We start from the raw sequence: 7628 nt of genomic DNA on the forward strand, positions 1-7628 counted from the left end.
GTGTTTTAGGTTAATTAGGGCCATGGAAAAGGACCCAAATACCCCTGAACGAATTTAAAAACGCAAGCTGGAAACTAATCATCTCAATTTTTGGCCTTGGCGCGATGCGCCACTATCGTTCCAAGCCACTAGAAATGGACAATTGGGACCTGGACAAACATCGCGATGCTGAGCTATCACAGTAAGCCTTTGGAATGTCAATTTGGCCACCTTCGCGATGGTATGCGCTACCATCGTGAAGGCCTACTGGAAATTGCCAAACTGGAATTTGGCCTGCTCCGCGATGCGCTAAGGGTTAAAATGACGATGTTCAACGACTGAAACTTAAAATTTCCATAACTTCTTACCCAAATATCCGATTTTGACAAATTTTATATCATTGAAAATCTAATTGAATTTCCTACGCAATGGCAAGCTCTACACTAAAAAATAATGAGTGTAAAATTTTATATACGAACACTCATACATTAGAACTTAGATTATGCTAGGAAAATACGGGGTGTTACAATAAGTATATTTTTTCCTTTTTAATCAGTTCTTTCTGGATGACATAATAACAACTAATTATATTATTTTTTAAATAAATCACTACACAGGGATTATGGATCACTTATAGCTATGTTCATCGAATATCTAAGTGAAGGATTGAAATTGTCGTCCTCAGGGATTATTGTTGAATACCACCTTTTGTGATATGCTTTTGTATTGTGGAATTATGGAGTAGATAAGGAGAGAAAATATATTTTAGTGATAATGAAGACCCACCAAGGCCTAAACAAAACTTCAAAAGACTATTTGTTGAAGACATAGTTAGTGTTGAGTAGCTATGATCAGTGTTGATTTCTCATGACTGTTGACATATTCATGTAAAGAAATAATTCGGTTAATTTTGTGGATGATGTTTTATGTTTAATTAAAGTTTAAGTGTTTTATTACATTATTATGTTATTTTAATAAGTATTGAAAATATTTAATTACATTTAAGGGTCCTTTAATAGGTGGTATTATGAGTATATGATCACATATATCATATACAAGAATATTGCAGTCATACATATGTGTTACTAACTAATTTATTGAAAAGAGATACGTTTTGATACCTTTTATCTCTGATTATGCTATATGTTTATTTATATGTATCTCTAATTAAATATGTAGATTGTAACAAGTATATAAGATATATATATTAGCAGTGTAAGAGAAACATATACTTTTGTTATAAAAATAATTTGTATCTCTCATAGTTTTTAGAGAAGCGTACTATTTTGTATATACATGTACTTGATAACAATTTTTATTCACTGAAAAGTATCATAACAAGAATCAATAATTATGACAGATATACATTCTAAATTTGTAATTGACAAATTTCATTCATAAAAATAATCTGCAACTTTATCAAGAGATACACATATTCCATCACATCGTTTACGTTTTTAAAAATTTAAGTTAATACATAATTTTGTTATAATTTCATGATATGATATTGTTTGTTTCAAAAGACTATATATCTAATATCCGTAAATAAAAAATAAATATTGGATACAAGTAATTATACTTCATAAACATTCAGTTTAATATAATGCTTTGTAAGATTCATCATTACAATGTAAAACATGTTAACATATCTGATAATAACTTTAATATAGGCAAAACAATCATTTTATTCCACAACATGTTATTCATAAATGTCTCAAAACAAGCAATAACTTCATAAATAATGAAGTCTAAATATCAAAACAAGAACAATAAACTACTAAGAGTTATTTTCTCTTAATCATAACAAGACCGCAAGGTCAATCCTCTTTAGGAAAGAAATTACAAGTACGTCTGTTGTGATCTTCATAATCATATTTCCCGCAATAATTATCATTTGATATAAAAGTTTTACTTGGTTTCTTCTGTCTCTCTTTCTTTGGCCTTCTTGGTGGTCTTTTGTATTTTGGTGGTAACACTACTTCATCTTTAATTTTCTGTGGAACAACTCATTTTTTCTTATCTGGCTTTGGAATCATTGAAACTTCATATGTATTTACTAAAGTTTCTGGATGGTAGTACTCAAAGCAATAAGGCTTATATCTTTTACATGCTTGCTTTTTAGAATTGCAATCGCGTGTTGACATGTTATCTTGTCCAATTGAAATCTTCCGCAACTACAAGTCCTCCTATCTAAACATCAATTTATTTTCTTTCATCATCATAAACAAAGTACACATACAGTGACGCATCACTAACCTACCAGAAAAAACAATGTATTAACATGATGTTATATATACCTCTTTCTAAACAAAAGTTTTGTATATCTTTGAAAACTTCATGTACTTATATGTATATTTGACAAATAGAGTAAATAGAATACAGTTTCAAAAAAAGTTATACCATGATAAAAGTGTAGTGTAATAACAAAATAATAATACATAAGTTGCATATCAAAAGTAAATAAAATAACTAATCTTCAATCGAGAAGATTTCGAAGTATTTAGCTGAAGAATGCCTTCGAATCTTTTACCAATGATGTTTTTGTATAGGATGCTCTTTATCCGTTTTTGCAGTTTCACTTAGCAAAAAATATTTTTGTATGTCCTAGAAAATCTAATTTTGTCAACTCTTATGCTTCCTTAAGTTTTTCATTTATATACTCAACTATATTTGAAGTCGTTATTCTGCCTCGGATAACTGGTGCATACACTCATGCACACTTTTCAAAACTCGCATTCTCAAAATAATACTTTAATCTATGATCCACCTTGCCAACTTGATTCATAAAAAGATTAAAATCTTTTTTTCTGTAGGCCTTAGCCATTGCATAAAAAATGTTGCTAAATCTATCTTTGCTTTTTTTTTTTTTAAGATTGTGCATATATTTTTTCATAGATGTCAAACACATGCAAGGTGCGTAATATTGGGATAAATAATGCTAGCAATCTTGACTATGCTTTCGTTATGATCGAATACAATACACATATTTTCACGCTCTTCAAATGCACATTTAAGTTGGTTAAACAAATAAATCCAAGAATTATCATTTTCTGAGTCAATAACACCATATGCGATCACAATATGCTTCCTAAAATTAGAAAATAAAAATATTGTGTCAATTATACATTTAAATCTAATCAAGACAATAAAAACGATAAATATAATTTGAAATTACATTGCAAAATTATATATGAAACATCTAATATCATGTATCAGCACCATTAAGAGTGTTTGTCGAGAGAAATGTTACTTTATATGCTCCTTCCAAATGCGCCCCATCAACTACAACTATTAGCCTGCAAAACTAAAATCCTCTCATTAATGGTTGTAATACTATGAACAGATACGTAAACTTGTTATCTTTGGATTTGTGCATTCTGATATGCAATTCGGGATACACTAAATTAAGCATATATATGTATCTAGGCATTTGACGATAATCATTTCCAAGTTTTTTCTTAACATCTCAACTACGCGTTCTTTCGCCCTTGATGATTCTTGATAATTAATGTCGACACCAAAAAAATTTAATATTATCAATTATGTCAATTGATATGTGTATTCTCTTGTGATTGACTAATTTTGGAGTAGTAAAATCGCTAACAAACGAAATCGTAACTTGAACTTGTGTGAATACTCTATCTTTCAAAGGGCATGTGTGAAAATCATAAAACAACCTTACTTTAAAGAGATTCGAACCCTTTCAACATGACGCCTTAAAAATCCAATGACAATCCCTAAATAACATTTTAAGACATAACTGCATAAACATATAACAATCTCATTTTAGGACAAAGAAAAACAACCTCATTTACATCAAAATAAACATATAAAAATGTAAAAAAAAATAATGATCCTATGTCGATTATTTATAAATTAATCTAAGTACATTAAATTATGAATCCACCTAAACACGAGCCAGTTAATTATGTATCTCTTACTAATAAGATCAGAATAACATATATCTTAAGTTATAAATTAACATAAGTTAAATGAGATACATAAATCCTAACATCTAACATTATAAATTATGTTTGTCTCAGATACTTTCAGCATTCTAAGATGTCAATTTAACATATGAGATGCATAATTACTGAATATGGGATACATTTTACTTAATCTAATTGAAATACAAGATACATACCTTTGTTTGTCGGATCTTTTTACTTTAAATTGAAAGAATAATCAATGACATACCTTCCATAATAAAAAATAATGGTTTTTTGGACGATAGATCTAAGCTGTCAGAATTAACAACAGTTTATGATACACCTTCTCTATCAGAATTTTCTAAACACATAACAGTCTCAGTTTCACCCTCAAACAACATCTCCTTATCATCTTTATCAATTATTATGATTCATAGTGGATACATCTCAAAATGGGGCACACTTTTCTTAACCCGATATAAAGCTTCTCCCCCATGTCATTACGAATCAACAATGGAGCTGAATTACCATCAACAACGTATCGAGCTTCAACTTTTTTCCTACTTTCATTAATTTTAAGTTCTGTTGCAATGGCAGAAATTAATTTTTTATACGTAACATGTTTGCCTACTATGATGCTATCACTCTTACAATCCTCGTACTTGACATCAGTAATCTAAATACCGAAATGACGTAATAACACTGAAATAGTCATTGCAAATAGTTGAAAAGGAAAAAATAGCACAAAGCAAAAAAAAAAGGAGAAGAAGAATGAATATTCAAATTTAATATGGAAATGAATATTTCAAAAAATCTTCATTAGAAACAAAATGTTATTTTTAGGAGATATTATGCACTTAATTAGAAGATTGATTTAGTAAATTGCTCCTTTAATGTTGTTGTTAACGTTACATTCCATAGTTTCAGCTAATTAGTTGATTTTTAACATGTATCATCAAACTTGTATCTCTTTTAATTTATATGTGTCTGAAAAACACAAATATGAAATTTTTTGAGATTTTGAAAAAATCGAAAGAAGGTGTAAATATGTCTAAACTAGTCGGGATTTAGGTAAGCTTTACTTTTTTAAAATTGAACATTCTTTAAAAAAAAAAAAAGCATTAACTAGAAGGTATTTCTCTGTTCGCTTTTATTTGTCACATTTTGACTTGTAAATTTATTAAGAAAAACAATTACTGACATGACTTTTTTTTTATAGTACCCTTATTAAATGATGTTTACTATTGTGTTTTGAAATTAATTTGAAGAAAAAATAATTAATGTTAAGGGTGAAATAGAAAAACAAAAGTTGTTTTTTCTTGATATGTCAAAAATGTCAAGTAAAATTGAAAATTAAATCAGGAAATAAGTGACAAGTAAAAGCAAATGGATGAAGTATTACTAATCTAACTTTATTTGATGTTTCTCTTTTTACAATGTATTAATCTCTCCATATTTATTACTAAGGGGTTATTTGGTTGGAAAAATGCTAACCCGGAATAATTAATCCCGAAATTAGTATCCCACCATGTATATGGGTTAACTTATCCCATCACTATGATATGATGTACATGAAGAGATAAATAATTCTAGGACTAACTAATACCTCACACCAAGCATGGGATAAAGTAGTCTTTCATTTTATTCCAGGATTATTTATCCCTTATACCTCACACTAAACGACTCCTAAGGGTATCAGTGACGAATCTAGGAATTTTCTTCAGGGTATTCAAAAATAAAAATATGAATTAATAAGTACAGGACATTTGAGGTGTCTTTTTTTTTAATAGCCGCAGGACATTTAATATTAATGAGTAGCAGCTATACAAAACAGTTTATTTTGAAATAAAAATGCAGCCCTGCACGTAGTGGGGATTGAACCCTCGATGAAGGCCGAAGGAGCGGCCCAAGAAGTAGAAATACTACCACTAAACTATCTCACAAGCTTGTATTAGATGATTCAAAATTAATATATGTACATAAATATAGATTTTCTGCCTTATATATACAACGTAATTTTTTATCAAGGGGGATCGGGTGAACCCCCCTGGCAACCACGTAGGTCCGTCCCTGAAGGGTATAAGTTGAAACAAATAACTAATTATGTCTTGATTTTGTAAAATGACAAGTATTAAAAAATATTTATTTTTAGTAAGGACGATAACTAATTATGAATGAAGAGTGTGTTTGTCTTTTTGAAATGGTTTAATAAAAAAAATAATGCCACAACAAATTAAATAAATATAATAATAACCACAAAAAGGGATGAAATTTTGGGCTCTCTGAATAATTGGATGCACTGAAATCTTAATTTTTGGATTGCTCAGCTTGAATAATTGTGGTTTCAAAGAAATTTTCAAACAAATGCGGATGTAGTAAAAACCACCCAACTGGATGAAATTTTTGGAACTGGAAATACTGGGATGCACTTAATTCTTAACGTTAGGATTGCGACAATAATCGTTCCAATGAAATTTTCAAACAGGCACGGATAGTAATAACCACCCAAAGGGCTGAAATTTAGTGTACTACGAATATTAGAACTCGGAATTAAAATAAGTCAGAAAATAAATAAAGTAATCAAAATAGACCACCTAAATGTAATAAATTATAACGTTTTATTCCTTTTTAGCGGTCAACTGACGGAGATGAACAGTGAAAATACTGTTGGTAAATCGTAATAATTTACTACATTTTACACAAAAATAAAAAAATAAAGCATTATATTTTTCCATCAAAAGTTTATGTCAATTATTTGTCATATCAGTATACTATTTATAAAACATAATATTTTATTACGAATTATATAAATAATATTACCTAATCCCGTCTCATCCATTATTTACTTTATTTTCAGCGGCCCCCACCCCACCCACCTAACCTGTTCCATCCTTTACTTTTAAGTATTGCAATTGTAAAACATAATCTAGTTTTGTAAAATATTATATAATTTATTGTGTAATATTATGTTTTATACTTGTAATCATTTATAGTTTAGAAAAAGTTTTGTAACATGTTCTATAATTTATTATGTTTTATACGAAATTTAAAAAAAAAAATTAGTATAGTATCTTATCACCAACTTTATCTCAATCTTTAATCAAACCAGTGTATTGTCAAATTTTTTTGTAAAATCTAATTATTCTTTAGACAAAATTTATTACAATCGTGTATTGTAAAATCGACAATTTTATCTCAATTGTAAAAAATTATTACGTTATACAAAAAATTAAAAAAAAAAAAAAGTGTATTATCGAATCACCGGCTTTGCCTCGGTTACAATTTATATAAATTCTAGCTTTAACAATTTATACGAAAAGAAGTGGTGTGTTGTCTAATCCACAGCTTTATGGCAGCATCGTGTGAATTGTAATAAAAAGTTACAATTTATAAATTATAATTGTAACTTTTTATTATTTTTTTACCAAAAATTCTTTTTTTAAAAAAAAAGTTATTACTTCGTTTTGTTAAATCATGTACCACCTAACTCACTTTTTTATACTTTTCTTTCATAAATCATATTAAAAGGTTACTTTTTCTAAATAAAAAAGTAAAAAGTACGTAATTAAAAATTTTATTCTATTAAAACGTAATAAAAAATTATATTTTTTTTCTAAATTTGCCAGGTGAATGTGTAATTATTGATGTGACCTCTCATACAAATGGAATGAATAATTAAAAGTACGGAGTTAAAAGTTACGTTTTCGAAAATATTTTATA

This window comes from Capsicum annuum, chromosome 7, assembly GCF_002878395.1.
Source record: "Capsicum annuum cultivar UCD-10X-F1 chromosome 7, UCD10Xv1.1, whole genome shotgun sequence".
NCBI classification, from domain to species: domain Eukaryota; kingdom Viridiplantae; phylum Streptophyta; class Magnoliopsida; order Solanales; family Solanaceae; genus Capsicum; species Capsicum annuum.